Below are 23,777 nucleotides of genomic sequence, written 5' to 3'. Positions count from 1 at the left end.
TAGTAGCTCTGAACTTTAAAGGTATGGAATTCCAATGGTTTACTGCGTGCATACAGAAAGTGGTTCTATCAATTTCTTTCTATAACCAGAAATTAACAAGCGAGTTGACAGTCTAAAACTTAAGTTCCTGGCTTGGGAAAATATGATTTATGCTTGAGTTTATTTTGTCCTTTCCCATTAATAGCTCTGTGATTGGTGGACAGTAGTTAGAAACAGGATCATCTTGCTATTTGGACCCAGGGTAGAGTCTTCAGGGCTGTTGTTCGGAAATTTACATTCAGTAGTTTATGGGCATTCCTCAGACAGGCCCCCCTGTGTCCGGAAAACCAAATATCATATTTTGGTTGGAAGCAGGTTACAAACTCTGAAAATCAGGGCATTGGAATAAATCAACCCCACTGTGTTTTTCAATAAACTATTTTTATCTTGGTAAAGCTGTTTTTGAATATTATCTAAATCAGGGTCTATGCGACCTCAAAAGATATTGTATCATACAACTGGATTGCTTTATTATCAGTAAATCCAATACATTGAAATAAATCCTGGGCTAATTTGTTTTTAGACACAGCTTCTTACTTTGCACAAATATGTCATGCACAAGCTCTCAACTAACCATGTCTCCACCTAGCTGCTAACCAAAATGAATAGTATGTGGGCCAGCAAGGAAATTCAAGCAGTAAAATTTTGTACATTCCAAGTGTAAGAGTATGACAACATTTATTATACCTTAACAAGCATCAGGGTTGTTTACAAGTGTGCGTATGTAACTTAAAACATGCCTGTCCAGATTCAGCAGGGAATATCTTCACCATGCATTTTGATGTGTAATCCTTATAATTGCATACAATTATCCTGTTCACTCTTAATACAGTTGGATGAATTGTCTTGAGCACTGACCTTGGTTACTAACAAACAGTTTTCACAAGCTTGTGTTCTTATTGTGGGGGAATCTTAACCAATTACATCCACTTTCAAGCCCAGTTTATTCAACGCATCTTTCTACATGGGCTATAGGAAAATACCTGCACATCCTGATTGTTTTTCTTAACTATATCCAGACCTTTCCTCCTCATCATCCAAGTATTAGTCTTAAATAGTCATGCGGTGTCCTTGTTGACATATTGCTTAAACAATAGGTCCTTCACCTGTGGTCCGGAGACCCATCAACGTCTGCAACACCTCCTCAGGGGGACCCCACCTGCTTAGATTACCAAATAATATTCACAGATTGGTAAAGTATATGTAAATAATAAAGCAAAATGTAAAATTAAACGTTTTGAAACAAACGTTAAGTAAATGTGATAGAATCTGCAATTGAAGACTAAAAAAATGTAATTGGTGTCTTTAGATTGATTTGTGTGAGCAGTGCAAATGCATCAAACAGAATATAACATGGGCAATTGAATTAAAAAAGCCTTAAACTTCTGTTTAAAATGAAAATATATATTTGTTAAATATTTTTTGAAAATTATATAAAATATTTCATAATTTGCGCAATTGTGTTTTTGTTTGAATGCTTGTTTTTCTTTTTTGTGTATTATTTTGAGGTTTAGATCATACGAATTGCTCAAGCCGGTATCCTCAGCTTCCGATAATGCAGCAGTGGAGGTCCCCAGATTTCAATAATGATTCAATGGGGTCCCTGGATTCCAGTAATGATTAGGTGGGGGGTTCAAAAGGTTAAGCATCACTGGCTTAAATATCTCACACTTTCCCACTTCCTCTTCCTAAGGACTATTGTGTTTAGTATTAACATTACTCTCTCTTGTATAATATTCTTGCTTTGTACTTTGGCACCCTGTAACTGATACTGGGGTATCTAAATTTGCATTGGTAGAGTTTGAGGAATGGAGCGTTATGGCTGTCTGAGGTGATGTTATTCCAGAGGCTAGGGGCCACCAATGCAAATCTCCTACCTCTTCGTTTCTTTTTTGGCTCTTGGTGAAATGTATCGATTTTCACGCTGAGGGAAGTGGTAGGAGGGGTTGGGATTTTTTGATTAAGTACTGTAGGGAGTTGATGCAGTGCCTACCAGTTATAGGTCAGGTAGAAAATTGAATGTATTTGTTTAATAAATAGAGAAGCCAGAGAGGCTTTTTAGGTGGGTGCTAGATTGGCCTTTTTGTGCCCGACAATGAGACAGCCAGACATTTGTGGAGTCTCCTAATCTGTGTGATGGGAAACTGTAGGGAATCCAATCCACACAGCTGTGTAGAAATAAGTCGTCTTTATTCAGCAACAGCACAGTACTCCTTCTCCCACGTCTCCTCCAGTCTTAATGCCCTCACCCTTCCATCCCCACATTCTACACTCTATCACATAGTTCCATATGGGAAGCTCCACAATTGTAATACACCTAAACAACCTAGTTATGATAACATACAACATATTTCCCTCTTTTCAAACAAGCAAATGAACAATAAGATAAAAGGAAACTGTACAATATTTACAATTTTAACTTGTGATAAAATCTTAACACATCATACAAAGTCTACCAGTTTGGCCGGCACACATCTTGTTTGAGTGCTAAATTTCACTTGTGATGCTATGGAGTCATCTTCCATTGCCATAACACCATCATTACTGGTAGCATTAGTCTTTTCTTCCTTGCACAATAAACTATCCTCTAACATGGTTTTATTTTGGCTACCATTCACTCTAACATACCTAAAAATGGCTGTACCCTCTCATCACTCCCAATTCCTACCTTCACCAAAGAACCTGCAGTTCCATCATTTGGTGCAAAGTCCCACCCAGCATTGCACTTTGCAAATCTCCTCACATTCCAAACTTTCCCATCCTGTCTGACCACACTCTTGTTAATCACTTTAATTACTTCCATGGCTCTGCCAAACTTGGATGTTCCCTTCTTCACAAATACTGGTTGGCATATCCTAACCTAATCTCCTACCGCAATTGAGGGTTCCTTCACTTTCCATCTAACATCACACGCATCCTTATACTTTTCTTGCTTCATTCTCACTCTTTCCTTAACCTCCTTCATACACACCTTCTCCTCATCTTTCCCTTGCTTCTTCTTGAACCACCACGGACATAGTTTAGATACTGGATGTCTTCCTCTTAACAGTTTGAAAGGACTAACTTCAGTTGTGCTCTGGGGAGTGATGCAGGAGTACCACACTTTCTCCCTCAGCTTTTCCTTCCACTGTCCTCCAAAGCTATGTGGCCAGCTAATGCTTTCCTTCAGAACACGGTTGAACCTTTCAACTTGTCCATTCCCTTGGGGTTCATAAAGAGGAGTGGTGACATGTTTAATGTTGCTATATTTGAGGAAACCGTGCTTCTCTTTTGCTACCAACTGGACACCATTGTCAGATATTAATATTTCAGGATACCCTTCTCTGGCAAACACTTCTTTGAAAAATTCAATAATCATACTTGAGGTAACCTGGGGTACCAAATTTACTTCAGGCAATTTAGAATGATAATCAATCAGGACTGAAGCATAACGAGCCTCAGCAGGCCATGAGTAAAAAGGACCAGAAACATCAAAGCCTAATTTCTGCCAAGGCAAATCCGGCCAAGGCACATGACGCAGGAGAGCTGGCACTGTCTTCAACATTTTTTCAGCACAGACACACACTCCACACTCCCTCACCACTCTGTCTGCCATTTTATCCAGACCTGGCCACCAAAAACACATGCATATTAACCTTTTCCTAAACGACATACCAGGATGACCCTCATGCGCGAGTTTTAAAATAGTTTCTTGCATACCTCTAGGAGGAATACACTTCCCCCTATTGAACAACAGTACATTCTCAACTTCCAATTCATCTCTTACTTTGTAGAAGGATGCTATTTCTGCCAAAGTCTTTTTTCTAGTAGGCTATTCACACCTTAGGTACTTCCTAACCTCTTGAAGTACCAAATCTTCATCACACTTCATCCATTTTTCCTCTTCTATAGTACTAAATTCACAAGTCATATACTCAGATACTACAGACACCACATCTATCCCCAGTCTATAACAATGTACATCAACCTCCTTTGCTCCTCCTTGAGGAAGCTGCCATAAACAATCCGCCACAGCATTACTCCTTCCAGGTACATACTCAACCTGCATGCCAATAATTCCTTTTCTATAACTGCATATCTTCTTTTAGCATCTGATAACATTTGAGAAGCAAAAGTACCATTCCATATCTCCCTAACACATCTTTGAGATAACACTCCTCCTATGCCATACATGCTAGCATCAACCGTCACTATACATTGTGCTCCCACACTAAAAGGCTTAAGAGTAGGGGCTTCAACAATTTCTCTCTTGATCATTTCAAAAGCATTCTTTTGTTTTTCTGTCCACACATACGATACACGTTTCCGAATAAGTTCCTTCAGAGGTTCCATCTTTGTGGCAAAGTTTGCAATAAATTTGCTATAATACTCACACAATCCAGCAAACAACAACAATTTCTCTCGATTGTCAGAAGTATTAACAATAGCATTTACTAATGATTGCTTTGGAATTACTCACTCTCCTGACACCGTATGTCCCAAATATTCCACAGATTTAGAAAAAAATTGGCATGTCTTCTCTTTTAAGGTTAAACCACACTTACTTAACACCTCACAGACTTTTACAATATCTTCCTTGTGCTCCTTTTCATTTCTCGAATAAATCAACACATCATCTTGAAAATAGAGATACCCATTAAGACCACTCAATCTCCTCTATAACATTCTCCTTAACCATTTCTAACAGGATATGTTTCAATTCTTCTCTTACACTGATAGGTACATTCCTAAGCTTCTGTACTACCGGTTTAGCATTTTCCTTAACTCTAATCTTGTGGCTGTAGTTCCTTAGTTCTCCCAACTCATCTGTGAACACCTAGGGAAATTTGGATATGATCCATTGCTTCTCCTCGCAACCCTCTATTACCAAAACTGGTTCATGACTCCTAGGATTCAATATAATTCCCAGTTTACCTTGGTCTCTCCACCCCAGAACATTAACATCTTCTACTGTGACAAATAACTTTATAATAGCAGATATTTATTTAAAAACTATCTCAGTTTCAACATATCCCAAAATATCAATTGCGGTTCCATCAAAACTTTCGACTACAATGTCAGGTGCCATCAAATCAATAATTGTCAATACTCCATCAAATTTCCGAATGAAATATTCTTGCGTAATAATGGTCCAGGGTGACCCTGAATCAGCCATAATCTCTAGTTCTATCCCCTTTGTTTGTACTTTACACTTTGGTTGACTTATAATTACACCATCATTAATATCCCTATCACTATTCTTAAGTGATAAGACTACACCCTTTTCATCATCCTCCTTTGAGTCAGACTTATAGCAACATTCATCATTCTTTCCACTGTTCACACAAATTACTTTTCCTCTGATATTACTATTGTTCCTCTTAAAATCTCTACACACCCAATAACACTGCCCCATCTTCCACATTTCTTGCATTCTTTCCCAATAGCAGGGCACTGTAGTGAGGTAGCTATGTGATTCATGTTACCACAACGATAACATGACAATCGTTCTATTTTGTCATGCCTGTCCCATTTATTATTGAATTACTACCAGAAGTACTGCCCCCCCCATAGCACCTACTACATCACGCACAACTCTTTCAACTTTATCCGATTCCTGCACTGAGTTCATCCAGTTCTCCAATTGCTCCAATGCTTTTGCCGTGGTAATTACATCTTGTAATTTGGGGTCACCCATCACCCACAGTTGTTCCTGGATCCTTCTGCTTTTAACATGAACTATAATCTGATCACAAATCATCTCATCTGTCATTGTTCCAAAATTGCACTGCATGGATAATCCACATAATGCTTTGAGAAATTCATCAAAAGTCTCTTCCGACTGTTGTGTTCTGGTATAAAACTTGAACCTATTCAGGGCTATGCTCTCTGTAGGTTTAAATCTATTCTCAAGCCTTAACAGTGCCTCCTAGAGTACATCAATTTCTCCTTCCTGTAGTCCCTGAATGACAACATGCGGTATTGTTCTGAAGATCATTTGTCCTTCTGAGCCAAGGCAATGCAATAAAATATTTTTCTTTCTTTCGTGCGACATCTCAACATCATCAATAGCTTTCATATACGTAAAAAATTCTTCTTTCCACCTAGTCCATGGTATAGGTGGGTCACCTTTATTCTGCAGGAACTTAGCAGGGGGTTCAAACTGCATCTTTACAGTGATAACTTACACACTTAGATGAAATGTAATACAAATGTAAATACAACCAGGTTCCAAATGTGTCAAAAACCCTAAAAGAATAATTGCAGGTTTATTTATTAGAAACTCACACAGTCTCAGTTAGTTCTTTCATTTTCAAAAGTACAAAATAATGTAAATTGCATAACTTCCACCCAAATTCCTTAGCACATTAGTTGCTTCCTTATTCCTCACTTTGTTTCTTTATCTTATTTTTATTTAAGTCTCTTTTCTCTTTCTATGCAGGAAGTACTGCTGAAACAAAGGACACTTCCAGGTAGCTCGGAGTGTACAGAGGAGGAAGACGGTACGTCTCTCTGCTTTAAATATTGATTTTGCTCAGCGTTTGACAGAGTAATCAGACGGTACGTCGCTCTGTTCTAAATATTGATTTTCCACAACATTTCACAGGACATTGATAAATAATTATCATTGCGCGTTCAAAGAAAACGGAGTCGCGTAAAGGCCCAGACGTGCATCGCATTGCGCATCTTCTAAACCAATGGAGACACGCGACGGCTCTTTAGAATTGTGAAACGACGCACGCTGCTAAGCGTGTCTTTCAAAACAATGTTACATTTACACGCACGTTGAACGAAGAAAGAGATGAACTTGAAACTGCAGTTTTTATTAGGATAACACTTACGCTCTGATTCACAGCCGACTGCCACAGTCTTTCAGTCAGAGATACCTTACCAATGAGGCTCAGACAATCCTGTAATCTTTGTTAATCGTTTATGGGTTCCAAAAGGAGGTGACACCGCTCCTGTGCTGTGTCTATAAGATAGTAGCAAGTGTTCCTTCTTCCAACTCGTCGCCACTGGTAGGGAATCTACATGGTTGTCTAGAAATAAGTTGTCTTTATTCAGCAACAGCACCGTAGTCATTTTCCCAAATCTCCTCCAGTCTTAATGCTCTCACCCTTCCATCCCCACATTCTTATTCTATCACATAGTTCCACATGGGAAGCTCCACAATTCTGATACACCTAAATAACCTAGTTGTGATAACATACAACAGAAAGCTACAGATATCCCTGTACACAAGGTGAGAGCTGAGAAGGGTTAGTAACTCCACTGAACGATAATTCCATTTCTGCACCACAGGGTTATTCTCAGTAATTTAATCTGAAAAATGTGGCTTTTACTTTTGCTCGTAACCCTGAATTAATGCATACCCATTTGTGGCTAATGACACCCAGGAATCTTACTTTGGATTCAAAGGGAATCATCTGCCCATAGAAAGTGGATGGGGCAAAGTGTTTCCACTTATTTGAGGTGGTTTTGGGGGCCTAGTACAAGAATTGTACTTTTTGACCTATTACATTTGAGGCTGCTGCAGCCCAACTGCATGTGCGAAGTTGGCTGTCGGCTTGAGGTTGGGGGGGGGAGTTGTGACAGGTAGACTGTTTTCTCCGGCATTCTTGTTAGAGAGATGTGATTTTGTCTGTAAGCGAGCAGTTGCAGCAGTCAATGTGTTTAGCCTTTTGGAGAGGGCACATTTGTTCACCATTTAACATATGGCGTTTGTAAGGGCCCCAAAGAGGGGCTGTGGTTCAACTGTAAGGTTGATATTGAAGTTATTGCTTTCTACAGTAGATTTGGATGCGAAGGTGTTCAACGGTGAGGTTGATATTAGAAATATTTCTTTCTAAGCTAAATTTAAAAAGGAAGGTGGTCACATCTCTGTAGAGTGCAAGAGGTCACATTTGTTACGCTTCTCTTGGTACTGTATTTGTTGAAAATTACAATGGTGATGAGAAGGGATTTGTAGTTAGACCTGGGGCATTGGGTGTCATATGTTTTAAAGTGGCAGGACATAGTAAGATGAAGGTAACCTTGGTATGAGACAGCCACCGCTATCAGCTTCCACAAACGTTATTATAGAGTATAATCTTAAAAGAGAGTATCACACTGATCAGATGCACAGTATCACATAAAAGACATAACTCCTTTCCTGGAGGACACCACCAAGACACAACACAAGTCAAGAGGTGAATAAAGAATGGCAAACTCTCCCACGGAAATAAAACAAAGAAAAGATTTATCAGTCTCTTTTACGAAACAAAGTTCTTCTTGACACATGGATCTTTGCACACTACAGTGTTCGTTCCATCTCTCTCTTCAAACTTCTGATCAAGAGACCGCTTATGCTTACGATCAAACTTGAGCTTGACACACACTCTTATTCCTTCATTTTTCCCAGTTCCAAACACACCGCAGTTCTTGACAGCTCTTTCACACCTTCCGCAGGGCTATATCTTAACTCACCAACTATCACTTCCAAATTGTATCTTTACACTACCTCCATCTTGAACTCCATTCTTTTGACAGTTGCAATGCACTGTACCACCATCTACTCTTTCACTGTTCTCTTTACATTTTCTCCCTCGTGTCATTCTATGTATATGCACCACAGGTTCGCCATCCCCAATTGGCAGGTAACCATTTAGAATCAACGATCCTGACACATCACCGTACTGTCAAAACCTAATATGGGGAAACCTCCGGTTGTGGAGTTTGTTCTGTAGTTATGTGATTGTAGTGAAGGTATGTTTACAAACATAGGCCCTCATTCCTACTTTGGCGGGCGGCGGTCGCCGCCCGCCAAGCGGGAACCGCCAGAAGACCGTACCGCGGTCAAAAGACCGCGGCGGTCATTCTGACTTTCCCGCTGGGCTGGCGGGCGACCGCCAAAAGGCCGCCCGCCCAGCGGGAAAGCACCAGCAACGAGGAAGCCGGCTCCGAATGGAGCCGGCGGAGTTGCTGGTGTGCGACGGGTGCAGTTGCACCCGTCGCGGTTTTCAGTGTCTGCCAAGCAGACACTGAAAATCAATGTGGGGCCCTGTTAGGGAGCCCCTGCAGTGCCCATGCCAGTGGCATGGGCACTGCAGGGCCCCACGACACCCGTTCCCGCCAGCCTGGTTCTGGCGGTGAAAACCGCCAGAACCAGGCTGGCGGGAAGGGGGTCGGAATCCCCATGGCGGCGCTGGTTGCAGCGCCGCCGTGGAGGATTCACAGGGGCAGCGGGAAACCGCCGGCTTCCCTTTTCTGACCGCGGCTTTACCGCCGCGGTCAGAATAGCCCCAGAAGCACCGCCAGCCTGTTGGCGGTGCTTCCTCCGTCCCCTACCCTGGCGGTCTCGGACCGCCAGGGTAGGAATGACCCCCGTAGTATTTTCTACTCCTTAATTTATGAATTAGCTGTGCTGGTAAATAATGTATGTGTGTGCATTATTCCCATTTTCTGAAAAATCTTCATGTCTCCCTATTCAGAACCTAGATCTGCATCATGAGTCCCAAAACCATTTGAACACTGTTGTCTCAAATCTAGCATTTAGGTAGCCCCCTCTTGAAAACATAGCCATAAAAAAATAAATGATTGACTGGGTTTCTGGCTTTCTTCCAAACTTTACTTCTATCCATCTTGAGAAGCAATTCAAGCAAGCCAGTTGGGCCAATTTTGGTCACCTTTTGGGTTATTTTGCTCGGAAAAGGCAGCGTTAGCCAAAAGGATCATTTTCCTTCAGGGCTCTAAATAGGCACATTTTTGTGTGGAGCTGCATTTTGGGGCTCCCTGTGCAAGACCTGTCCTCTTCCTATGCTCCAGAATCACTCTTTTTCATAGGGGGCTTCTCCCACAGCTCATCCACAGCCAGCAAGCAAAAGACTCTGGGGGTCATTACGACCTCAGCGGTCTTTTCAAAAGACCGCCGAGGCCGCGGGAGACAGAATACCGCCATTGCCGGCGGTATTTCTGTCTCCCTATTATGACATTTCCGCTGGGCCAGCGGACGGTAACAAGGTTACCGTCCGCTGGCCCAGCGGAAATGTCACATCAACATTGCAGCCGGCTCGTAATAGAGCCGGCGGCAATGCTGATGTGCAGCGGGTGCAGTAGCACCCGTCGCGCATTTCACTGCCCGAAATTCGGCCAGTGAAATGCGCGACGGGGCTATGCCTGGGGGCCCCTGCACTGCCCATGCCAAGTGGAGCACCCCAAGCCCCCTTACCGCCGGCCTTTCCATGGCAGTGTGTACCGCCATGGACAGGCTGGCGGTCGGGGACTCATAATCCCCAGGGCAGCGGTGCTGGCTCCGCTGCCCTGGGGATTATGACCGCCAGGTGGAATCCTGGCGGGAAGGTGGAGGGGCCGGCGGTATGACCGTGGCAATTCCGCCAGGGTCATAATTGCTGGCGGAACACCGCCAGCCTGTTGGCGGTGTTACCGCCAACATACCGCCGGCCGCCAGGGTCGTAATGACCCACTCTGTCTTGCAGGGCAGATGTGTCAGCATTGGAGTTAAGAGTCAGTTCACAGATGTCCTAGAGAAGCCATCCAGGATCCCCCTGCAGGTCCTTTCCCCCAGCTGTTCCGTAGAGGGCATAATAGGGCCTGGCCCTGGAGAGAGCCCTCAGAGTCCTGATGGCCAGCTGAAGTCAAATTATATCCTTAGTCCCTCCTTGTAGGGCATCAGGTGGCCTCTCATTCCAGCGGGGCATCTTAACGCTGTTGTCATTCCCAGGTCTCTTTACCAGCCCAAGGAGCCCCAGATGCAGTCCAACTTCGGTACAGCCTCTCTTTGCCAGGTACAAGGTCAGCAGGGCAGTCCTTCCTTAATCTTCTCCAGTACCGACAAGATCTGAGGTCTGGGTGCCAGGTCCTTTATGCCCAGAAAGTGCCCCTAGAGGATGCAGCAACTATCCAATGGGCTACTTGGAACCTTTCCCCCCTGATGACAACTTCCTGTGAAGAGTGGCATCCAGTTATCAGAGAAGGCCATTGTCTGTCCACTCTCTTGGATTGTGAAGCTAGGTAGCCCACAATATGGGTGTGGCTACCTGAGGGTTACCCGCACACAGAAAAACAGACAGATCTATTCACTGGTTCCCCTTCTCTGTCCTCAGTGCCATCCTGTCTCTGTGAACAAAAGGAGCAGCTCTTCTCGTGTGTGCTTGCCATTTGCCCAACAAGGACGGTGTCGCCCGTGAAACTCGCTTTTGGGTTCACATCCTGTGTGGCTTTTCCTATCTGGAGGAGATAGTACCTCCTTCACTGGTAGGCCCTAAATGTCCCCCAGGAAGCCAGGAGGCTGTCTTGAAAGACAATCTTTGTGTGCAACCATACACGGGCACAGAAACCATGGGCAACAAAGTGGCAACTTACTAAAGTTGCGCTTTGCCTATAAGTGACATTAAATTTGATTCAGTCACTGGATCAGTTTTAAATTACTGATTCCTTTGATACCTTGAAGTACCAACCATAGCAATCCCATTCAGAAGTTAGAATTGCTGAAGTGTCAACATGCAACTCTACAATCGCCAATGAGGCTACTAGCCTTTTAACTGTAAAAACAAAAATGTTTTTTTTTTTTTTTTTTTTACTGTTAGGACCTTTAAATATGAAACTACAGGTCCCCACTTTTAATATAATTCACCCTGCCTTTAGGGCTCAGTAGGCCTGCTTTTAGGGGGGCGACTTACAAATATTAAAAAGTAAGGTTTGGGCTTTGCCATAGCTTGAATTGGAAAAGTCTAGTTAGCAATGTACAGCTGCTTTACTAGCCAGCAATGGCAGGCTGGGAGTCATGCTTTTACACTTGTGGTGGCACAACTAGTGCTGCCGTCCATGAGAGATACTATAACATACATGCCCTAGGTATCCCTGGTACCATATACTAGGGACTTACAAGTAAGTCAATTTATGCAAATGGGGGATAGGTCAATTAAACATGCACTTTTTAAGGGTCAGATTACATGCACTGAGTCCTGTTTAGCAGGGCTCAGGGCATTACAGAGTCATTACACAAGTACCTAGTAGTTAAAATTAAGGCAAACATTGGTAGGTAAACCTGCAAAAATTCTGTTTCCTGTTTCAAAAACCGGGTAGTCATTTGTAAAAATCCTAGCGGATTTAATGGGGCGGAACACCTTTGTTACACCTAATGTATGAGTTCTGCCAACCCTTGCCACTAATTAGAACTCGTCTAAACATTGCTCCCTACTCTTGTTGTATAGGGTAATCAGAGAAGGAGGCAACCCTCCCTTGCCCACCTTTGAAATTCCTTGTCTCCGATACCCAGTTGGAAGTTTGGATTACCAACTTTTGGGGTCAAACAAGAACGGATGGTTGTAATTTGGAGCATTTTAACTGATTTGCTTCATTCAGCTAAAGTGGTTTTAGCTGTGAACAAGAGAGAACCCTTTCAAACCACTGCAGACTCTGAGGCATTCAGGGGAGGTTGCTAACAGAAGCTCTGCATGATTATTCTTCCAGGGCTTACGTCAGGCCAGAGAAGACCAGTCCAATGCCTGTTTCAGTTGTGTCACTATGAAATTTCTACCTACATCTCGAACCACTGCATGAAGTGTTTACAGCAATACAGATTTAGCAACATGAGGCACCCTACTGTTCCATATTCATCTCCATAGCCGATTTATTGGTATTACAGTCTCCGTGGGGAACTAAACTGGTTAGATTCCATCCACATACAGCAATCTAGGTGGAAGAAGGAGGATTAATAGGTGGAGTGGATGGCTGTCCACCACAAGTAATAATGTCACTATTCTTGTTTGGTCCAGTAAAGATTTCTCTCATTTAAACCTGAGCTCAAACCCCAGAAACTATATCACACAGCAGACAGGATTAACCTAAGAAATGTGTAAAGCACTCCAAAGTACTAAAACAGTTACCCAGGCCACTTTTACAGCTGTTCTGTGTGCCCTGCTGAAAACAACTCCACAGTGCCCTCGCTCTATCTAAATTGAACATGAAAGAGCCTTTTTTTCCCCTCTGCAGAGCTCCTGTGTCCACCATATAGGTGTGGACAGGGAAATGTGCAACCCTTTCTGTTGTCACTCAAAACTTGATCTCCTCTCTCACTGAAATTGGTGCCTGGCTGACTAGATGAACAATGAGGGACAGGTTCAGATGTTAGCTACAAGTGCCTGTGACAAGGTAGGACTCTTTGAAGTTGAATACGTTTCTGGACACAAGTTCACATGTCATCAAGGGCCATATGTATGAACACATTTTACCATAGACACAGAATGGGTAAAACCCTTTGATACATCTGGCCCCAAATGAGCTATTCAGCTCCTGGGTGATAGTTGGGAGCGCTGCACATGAAATTCTAAAGCCTTTAGGTAACTATAATATGACTTTTTAAAAGTACTTTTTTTCAAAGTATTTGTTACAAATACAACTTCATCAATGAATTTGACTTGTAATAAGACTGTATTTAAGTTTACCATTATGTCCCAAAGCATTCCAATTAGGTTGCTAACCATGCTACAGTGAAAATAGCTTTTGGAGCTTTGTCACTGTAAGGGTATGTTTAACATTACACTTTTAAATGTCCTACTTTTAAATGCCATGCATTTAGGTTTTTTCAGGGGTGGTTGATTAATATTTAAAAGGAGGGTTTGGACCTGTCAAAAGACGTTATTTTCACAGGTTAAAATTGCAGTTTTAAAACTGCACAGGCAGGCCACAGAGGTAGGCCTGCAGTCGTATTTTGACCCTAGTGGTGGCACAATGTGTGCTGCAGTCCATTCGTGACGTTTACCCTACAGGCCTTGGGTACACTTTTTAGGAGTATAACCAATTTCAACAAGTTGCAAGGGTCAGAATACATGCACTGGGCACTGGACAGCAGTGCCCCAATGTGCAGAGCCCAAAACACAGGAATAAAATCTAGCAACATGTGGAGGTGACCATCCAAAAGGGATACTTTTCTACACTGGGCATAAAGGTAACTTTAAAGGATTGATCCTCTCTATCCAGGAAGTCTGTTACATGCCCAAACTATACAGGTGTTTGTAGAGAGTCCACTAAATATAGATGTCGCTATGAAAAATGCTGTCCATTTTTGTAAGAAGAACAGCACCCACATATTCCATTCTATTTCATGCTCCATTGTGCTCAATCAAAACCCTGTCCCCTCAAAATGTCTATGCTCATCTCTTCTTTGTTGACCACTGCCATACCTATTGACTTTTTATAATTCATTTTGAAGCCTGAGACTTCCTAGAAATTGCATAATTATTTAGGACAGTCAAAGATCTCTCAGGATAATTCAGAAAGCATCCTATGTTATCAGTGAACAATGCTATATTGACAAGGTCAGATTTGGTGCTTAAGCCGGTTCCGTTAGATGCCACATAGTTGTTGCCATAAATGCTCTTCTCCATTAATTTGGTCCAAGATTTTTAAAAAACATTCAGATCAATTATGAGCCCACCAAGGTGGCCACATTACATTTGTCTGTTTGGGTTCAATAGAATGTCATACATAGTCAAAGGTTTTTTCTGAAGTTATTGATAACCAGAATAATGTAATAAATCCAATACAATTCCATGCTCAACAACAACATAAAGAGGCAGTAAGATGAAAGTAGCCTTCTTTATTGCAGCCTAAGGCAGGAGACAACCTCTTCCTACGGTTCCTGCAATATTGTCTCAGGTGTCATCAATGTTGCACAACCTTTATTACAAAGTACAGTCCTTAAGAGAAAATCACACACCCCAGATATCCAGTTTCCCATAAAGGACATAAATGTGGATGATTCCGTGCTCTAAACTTTATATATTAGCACAACAGCTGACGTGTTTGGTCATCATCTGTGACGTTTTCAAGGCTGTAAATGTACATAAAATAATATTCACAAACCATAGGCAGGGATAATGGCAGTTCAAGTCTTAAAAGAGACAAGGTCAAAAATGATAGAAAAAGGAAAAACAAATGGAAAAGGGCCTCCACCTGTGTTAGCCAAAAAAGAAAAAAAAAATGCACAAATGAAACACACAGAGCATTTCCTTCACCTGCATTTAGAGTTTTAGAGTTTCTGGATAATCGAACACCATAATACAATGTATTCAAACAAAAGTATACACAAGAAAGTGAATAAACCATCACCACTGTGTGCGAGGATGCCCAAACTCAAAGAAAGCCCTGCAAGTGTGGTAGTCACAAAACTTACAGAAAGCCCCCAGACTATACAGGAAGCTAACTGCATGCAATTCTATTCTGCATGCACACAGCGCTCATCCTAGCTCACAGAATAATGATATTCCTTAGGGGGAGATGACAGGTCTTAGATGTAAGAGTAGCAATGACCAGGTCTTCAAACAGGAACTTGACTCACTTGAAAACCATTTTTGACAAAGAGGTTTTTTTGCTGACATACTTGCCAAAGCTTGTAGAAAGATTACCAAAAAAACAACAAAATTCTCTTCTCACACACAGGACTTGTAAAAACAGATCATGACAAAAGGCTTACACTGATCACTAGATACACTTACCAAAGCCACATCACATTCAAAATTCTCAGTAGGCACTGGTGTCTACAGAAACTGGACAATACATTATTCAAGATTATTCAAACATTTGTCAACAGACCGTACATGACTCATAACAGGGGGGTGACTAAAAGAAAGAGATTGTGCCCAAGTTATATTCCAGCTAGCCCATAAATGGTGCACAATTCATGGTTACCAGACAGACCAAAAGGTTTTTTCAAATGTAATATCTGTCAATTCGCCGTGGATAAGAAAACTAGCTTTGAATATAATACTGTGAGGACATATTTGAACCAGCAATTTATGAACTGTAACACCAGATTTGTAGTGTACTGCATTATTTATAAATGTCAAAAAAAATTACATTGGCAGCACTATACGGCCATTGACAGAAAGCATACAAGAACATGTCAGGGAATCAGTAATAATAACCTGATTTACTCATTTGATGTACATTACAATACAGCCCAAACAGGGTCTGAACTTATTAACATTAAAATTCATGGTTTAGCCCAGGCAGATCCCAATCCTAGAGGTCATGATAGAACAGTGGCCCTAAGAATATTGGAGACAAAATAGATTTTTAACCTACGTGCTGTGGATACAGGACTCAATTTGGACATGGAACTACAAATCTTTCTGACTGAGTGATACTATAACACACTGTAACCTATCTGTTATTAATAGTGGTGTGTTCTGCCATACAATAGGATGCATTTGACCAATGGATAATAAGAATAACGAGTTTCATTAGCCCACAATGGTTTATTTTTATTTTTATTCTATTTTCTCATGTTTCTGAAAATGAAAACATTTATGTTTAATGTTGAACCAATGTGAGATAGCCATTTGTCAAGAACTTTTACATGTTTACGTTTTCAATGCGGGGACACACAGCAACTTTGCTACTTGTTCACATTATTCAAAATCATTTTTGTGATATGTGTATACTTATATTTGTACGTGTGTGGACATGCTGATAGATTAAGCTGATAGATTAAGCTGGTACAATACATGTTATACCATTGTCTAACAAAGAGGGACAGTGATGCTTTTGTCTTACTTTCCCATTTGTGTTACTCTCTCTCTTGGTGACTGGCAGTGGCTTTATCTTACTTTGTCATATTAACACATATTTAATTTATTTATTTGACATTGCTGTTACTTCAATCACCTTCACAACTGATGTGAGACCTAAGTGTCACTTTCTTACTCAGACATGTTTTGGTGGCACAGTGGCCATGTCAGACTTTTCAACAAACCTTTTTGTTCCTCCCTTTTTCCTAAACAATTTGATGAACCAATGTGGCTTAATCAGTGCTTGTCTTTTAATAATCCTTTTGCTAGAAAAGTATGATGTATGTTCTATACTTTGGGGATAGTATTTACTCTTTTTGCCCTACTGTTGGAAACTAGGCTTCTTTGGTTACAGGAGGGAGTGAGAGGAGTTCATTGGGCATGGTTCAGTAACAGCCAAATGAACAGCTGATGAAGCAGGGCAAAACTCCACTTTGAATGTAAATTTTGTTGCGCCTCCTTTGGTGTCAATGTTAGATGTAAGGCTGATATTGCAGAAGACCTTGCAATGGTTGTTGGAGGTATCGGTAATGAGCCATGACATTTAAAAAAAAAAAAAAAAAAAGCAGAGAGACCAGTTCCAGGTAATTGCAGAGAAATTAAAACAGATAAAGGCCCTTGTGCCAATTATGGTTAATTCTGTAGAAGGAAATAAGCAAGAATCTGAATTATTGAGCAAGGTGGAAGGTGGGGGAGGTTGTCCCAGTAAGGGTAAATGGTTGGTGGCTTGCAGAGTGAGCCTACAGGACCCTGATAAAAGGTCCGACTTCACGATAATTGTTAATAATGTGTATGTACAGGATACTTGAGGGGAAGACTACAGGCTTGAATTCGGAAGATGTAGACACATTGGTGGTCATTACAACCCTGGCGGTCGGTGTTAAAGCGGCGGTAAGACCGCCAACAGGCCGGCGGTAAAAAATGTCAATTACGACTGTGGCGGAAACTGCCAACAAAGACAGCCACTTTAACACTCCGACCGCCACAGCGGTACAAACAGAGCAGCAGTCACCGCCAACAGACAGGCGGGAAACAATGTACCGCCCACACTATTATGACAGGCCAATCCGCCACCTTTTCCGGGGCGATTCACCGGGGATAAAAACACTGCGGAAAAAGGAATCCCGAAGGGAAAACGCTCACCTCTATACACCCCACGAGGAACGAGGACGCCATGGACCAGGAACTCCAAATTCTCCCTGCAATAGTCTTCCTGCTCCTCTACCAGGAGCACGAATGCCGGCGGCGAAGACCACAGTGAGTACTGCACCTACGACACAGGGGAGGTGGGAGGCAAAAAACAGGGACACACACATGCAACACCCCCACCCTCACCCACTACAACACACACACTAATGCATATCAATACATCACAGTTACACCCCACAAACCCCCCGGAAGAATGCAAAGACAATAGAAAATGAGTGTAACCATTGCAATATATTAAAAGCAAGTAGGCAGAAATATATATGTACACCAAGCATAGTAGTCCAGGTAGTGCTCTAAGAAAGTCCGTGGAACACTGGGACCACACGGTATGGGCGAGGCCCACACAAGATCCCCGACCATGACAGAGAGAACACTGCAGGGGCATCAGAGAGCAACTAAACAGGCATCTCAGGGGGAGGGAAAGGGGGGCACCTCAGCCGCTTGAGTGCACAACGCCAAATCCAAGAGGGGGCCACATGCCCACTGTTCAGTTCTGGGGAGTACAAAGCCACAGTCTCTCAAGTCTCTACAGTGGGTGGGTTGCCCACTGCCATATCCTGGGGAGTGCAAAGCCACAGTCTCTCAAGTCTCTACAGTGGGTGGTTTGCCCACTGCCATATCCTGGGGAGTGCAAAGCCACAGCCTCACAAGTGGATGACAGTCTCCACTGGGTGTGGAGCGGGCATGGTGCCCAGAGTGCTTCATCATGCCAAGGATTGACGTAGTGGATGCTTTTCTCCACTGGTTCTGGAGGGGGCTTGGTGCCCAGAGTGCATCATTCACCCCGTGACGGACTCAGTTGCGTCAGTGCCGTTGCCGCTCATGGGCCAGCGGTGCTTGAGACAGCGGTGCCCTGTTCAGCGGTGCTTGAGATGGCGGTGCCCTGTGCAGCGGTGCTTGAGACGGCGGTGCCCTGTGCAGCGGTGCTTGAGACGGCGGTGCCCTGTGCAGCGGTGCTTGAGACGGCGGTGCCCTGTGCAGCGGTGCTTGAGACGGCGGTGCCCTGTGCAGCGGTGCTTGAGACGGCGGTGCTCTGTGCAGCGGTGCTTGAGACGGCGGTGCCCTGTGCAGCGGTGCTTGAGACGGCGGTGCCCTGTGCAGCAGTGCTTGAGACGGCGGTGCCCTGTGCAGCAGTGCTTGAGACGGTGGTGCTTGAGATGGCGGTGCCCTGTGCATCGGTGCTTGAGACGGCGGTGCCCTGTGCAGCAGTGCTTGAGACGGCGGTGCTTGAGATGGCGGTGCCCTGTGCATCGGTGCTTGAGACGGCGGTGCCCTTTGCAGCGGTGCTTGAGGAGGCGGGGCCCTGTTCAGGGGTGCTTGAGGCGGCGGTCTCCATTGCAGGGTCTCAGCTGCTGGCGGTCCTTCATGGCCCAGCGGGGCTTTTGCTGGTGGTCCTTCATGGCCCAGCGGGGCTTTTGCTGGCGGTCCTTCATGGCCCAGCATGGCTAGTGCTGGCGTTGGCCTCCTGGGCAGGTGGGCTGGTGCTGGCGGTGGGCCTCCTGGGCAGGTGGGCTGGTGCTGGCGGTGGGCCTCCTGGGCAGCTGGGCTGGTGCTGGCGGTGGGCCTCCTGGGCAGCTGGGCTGGTGCTGGCGGTGGTGCTGGCGGTGGGCCTCCTGGGCAGCTGGGCTGGCGGTGGGCCTCCTGGGCAGCTGGGCTGGTGCTGGCGGTGGGCCTCCTGGGCAGCTGGGCTGGTGCTGGCGGTGGGCTTCCTGGGCAGCTGGGCTGGCGATGGCCTCCTGGGCAGCTGGGCTGGTGCTGGCGATGGCCTCCTGGGCAGCTGGGCTGGTGCTGGCGATGGCCTCCTGGGCAGCTGGGCTGGTGCTGGCGATGGCCTCCTGGGCAGCTGGGCTAGTGCTAGTGCTGGCGGTCCTGTCCTGGGCAGCTGGGCTTGTGCTGGAGGTGGGCTCCTGGGCATCGGGGATGATGGCGGTCTTTTCCGCCGTGCTGCCCTTCCCAGACTTGATGGGTTTCTTGTGGCCCTTCCCCACCTTGGAAGGTGTCACAGCTGACTCCACACTCCCACCGGGACCCCTGGGAGCGGTTTTGGTGGCTGAAGTCTTCCCCCTTTCCCGTCGGGCACTGGCCAACTTTTGATGCTTCACAGGTGGGGGACTATCTGTGCTGTGGCTCCGTGCCACACTGGCTGCCCTGGTGGCCGGTGCACTCCAGATTCTGGTGACTACAGGCACCACTGGTCCCGGAGATGTTGTGGCTGAGGTGCTAGTTCAGGACCTATGAGACGGACGGGGTGGGAGAGGTGTGTGAAAGAGGTCAAGCTTGGACAGGAAAAGTTTTTTGGGACACACTGGGACGGGTAGCTGGAGGGGGTTTGGGAGTGGAGGAAGACGTGGTGGTTGTAGGAGGTGTACGTTTGGTGACTGTGGGTGAAGGTGCATGCGCTGGAGGCTGTCGTGAGGTGGATGGCTGTTGGGTGGGTGTGTGCCTGCGTTTGTGTATCTTGGGAGGGGGCGTCACAGACACACTGGGAGAGGACACAGGGGACGTGTAAATGGTAGTGGGGGTGGTGACTGCACGTGAGCGGGGTGTGGTGGTGGGTGTGCTGGAGAGGGACATAGTGGCTGAAGAGGTAGTGCATGCAGGTGTGAGTGTAGACGAGACTGGGAGGGAGGAGGGAGACGAGGAGGAGGGGGACACAGTGGAGGCAGTGGAAGTTGGTGTGTCTGCATGTGTCTGATGCTTGCGTGAGTGCCTGTGGGATGTGTGGTGCTTATGTTTGCCTGAGCTTCCCTTGTGTGTTGAGGTGTGTGCATGTTGGTCTGTAGGTGTGCTTGGGATAGGCTGAGGTACAGGGGATTGGGTCGGGGCGGAGGAAGTTGGAGGGGGGAAGACTAGAGACGGGGACAATGGCTGCCATCAGTGCTGAGGCCAGAGTCTGAAAAGCTCGCTGAAGGGCCGCCTGACCAGAATGAATGCCCTCCAGGAATGCATTGGTTTGTTGCAACTGCCTCTCTACACCCTGGATGGCATTCAAATGGTAGACTGCCCAACAGTGAAGGACCTGAGGAGGTCAATGGCCTCCTCACTGAGGGCAGCAGGGGTGACTGGGGCAGGGCCTGAGGTGCCTGGGGCGAAGGTGATGCCCCACCCTCCTGGGTGAGCGGGCACGGGGCAAAGGCTAAGGGGCTGCTGGGAGGGCGGTGCTGGTAGGGGGTGTGGCGGCTGTACCTGTAGATGCGGGGGGCACAGATGTTGCCGCCACCACAAAGGAGCTCCCATCAGAGGACGAGTCCGTGTCGCTGGTGTCCGCTCCTGTCCCCGCCGTGGAGCTTCCCTCGCCCTCCGTCCCACTGGTGAACTCTGAGTCCGTAGTCTCGCCCTCCAGGGCCATGTGGGATGCAGCTCCCTTGTGCTCCGGTGCCACTGCTCCTCCGCCTGATGATGCTAATGCACACAAGAACAGGGAGACCACAAAAAGGGGGGGGGTAGACAGAAGAAAGACATGTTGAGTGCATGCATTACCGCTACCGTTGGCGGACACGACAGACACAGAAGCCCCCTGCACTACGCCGCACTCTTGGGCTCCACTGTTCAATTCCTGGGAAATGGCCTACAAGGCTATGGACGACATCTGCACACATAGATGACACAGGGGCATGAGTAGGTGTACTTGGCACTCTACAGAGGTGGGGTGGGGTGCCACATGGCCTCCCTTACGGAGGGGCCTTGCCTACGGAACTCGCCTTGGCCTAGGGAAACCCACAGCCCACCTCCCCCACCCAGACACCACCACTGCGTGCAAAGTCACCAGAATGATAGTGTACTCACCCCCTTGTGGCTGCTGTGATGCCCTCAAGCGCCCATCCAACTCTGGGTAGCCCACCGCCAGGATCCTGAACATCAGGGGGGTCATGGTGCGACGGGCACCCCTCCCACGTTGGGAGGCCATCCCCAGCTGAGTTTCCGCCGTCTTCTTGCTCCAGCGGCGAATGACCTCCCATCTTTTCCGGCAGTGGGTGCTCCGTCTGTGGTAGACCCCCAGGGTCCGGACGTCCTTGGCGATGGCACGCCAAATATCTTTTTTCTGGTGGGCGCTGACCTACATGAAATGTACAGGGGAAAAACAGAAGTTATTACCAGCTGCACCGTCAAAGTGATTGGCCCCCATCCCTACCCATGCCATGTGGCACATGCATTCACCGTCTTTCATGCACGCAGCACTCTCCCCCCTTCCTTCTTACATCCAGCCCTCTCCACACAGGCATAGCCCATACAACATGCTTCCTGTGTACTTAGCTGTTTGTCTAGAGGACCGTAGAGTAGCGTGTAGTGGGGGAGGACCCCATCCACAAGCTTCTCCAACTCCTCCGATGTGAAGGCAGGGGCCCTTTCCCCAGACACTCGAGCCATTGTCTCTTCCAGACCGAGGTCACAGCAGCACTTGCTGTATAGGTCCTCTCCTGTCGAAGATCAGGTATGGAGTGATTGAACAGATAGAAAATGGCGGTCATGTCCGCGGCGGTGTGTACCGTCACCGCAGGCGTACATCGTCATTGGCTCCTGGGACCCATAGGGTACAATGTTAACCAATGCAGCATTGCGCTGCGGTCTTCGACCGCCTACCGCGACGGTGTACAACGCCAGCGCAGTTACCTCACATCCCATTGTCCCACTTTACAGGTCAGGCAGCAGCGATTTCAGGGGCCCACATGGCTTCATTTCCAACTGCGTCACACATACCTAGGCCTAGACTCAACACACATACAGGCCACCTTTTGTGTATGATTGGTGTTCTGGGTAAACTGTGGGTACATACCTCTGAGTTGTTTGACTCTGTGCTCGCTGTTGTCCTTCATAGGCACCGTCCGCTGGGACATGTGAGGAGATGGCGGCCTCCTCCGGTGTACCGACCGTTGGTGGACCTGTCGACAATGGAGGAGCGACGTGATTATGACATACAGGCTTGACCGTGCTACAATCCAGGAACTGTGTACCCCAGTTGGAGCCAGACCTGATGTCAGCAATCCGCCATCCCACAGGAATCCCCCCTCAAGTGCAGGTGCTGTCAGTGCTCCATTTCCTTGCAAGTGGGTCTTTTCAAACAACAGTGGCCATAGCATCAGGGATGTCCCAGCCTATGTTTTCCAACGTATTGTCCAGAGTGCTGTCTGCCCTTCTGAAACACATGCGGAGCTACATCGTTTTCCCTCAGGTGGAGGATTTGCCTACAGTGAAAGGGCATTTCTATGACAACATCATAGGTGCCATTGAATGGGACCCATGTGGCTTTGGTCCCCCCCCCACAGGAGTGAACAGGTGTACAGAAACCGGAAGAGTTATCATTCTATGAATGTACAGATGGTATGTTTGGCAGACCAGTACATCTCCCATGTGAATGCCAAGTTCCCTGGCTCAGTGCATGACGCCTACATCCTGCGTAATAGCAGCATCCCTTATGTGATGGGTCAACTCCAGAGGCACCGTGTGGCTATTAGGTGAGCACCTGGAGGCAAGTCAGTGGGAATGGTTGTCTGGGGATATCCCTCCAGGTTAGTGCGTGTCTAACAGTTGTCCCTCACCATTTGCAGGTGACTCTGGTTACCCCATCTGTCATGGCTACTGACCCCAGTGAGGAATCCCAGAACAAGGGCAGAGGAATGCTACAATGAGGCCCATGGGCGAACTAGGAGGGTGATCGAGGGGACCTTCGGCCTCCTGAAGGCCAGGTTCAGGTGCCTCCATATGACTGGTGGATACCTATTCTACTCACCAAAGAAGGTGTGCCAGATCATCGTGGCCTGCTGTATGCTTCACAACTTGGCTTTGCGACGCCAGGTGCCTTTTCTGCAGGAGGATGATCCAGATGGCGGTGTTGTTGCAGCTGTGGAGCCTGTGGACAGTGAAAACGAGGAAGCAGAGGAAGAAGACATGAACAACAGGGACTCAGTGATCCAGCAATATTTCCAGTGAGACACAGGTAAGAGTACAGACCTGCTTACTACATGTACTTTAACACTACTA

The sequence above is a fragment of the Pleurodeles waltl genome, chromosome 1_1 (assembly GCF_031143425.1).
Source record: "Pleurodeles waltl isolate 20211129_DDA chromosome 1_1, aPleWal1.hap1.20221129, whole genome shotgun sequence".
NCBI classification, from domain to species: domain Eukaryota; kingdom Metazoa; phylum Chordata; class Amphibia; order Caudata; family Salamandridae; genus Pleurodeles; species Pleurodeles waltl.
This window is presented reverse-complemented; position numbering follows the sequence as displayed.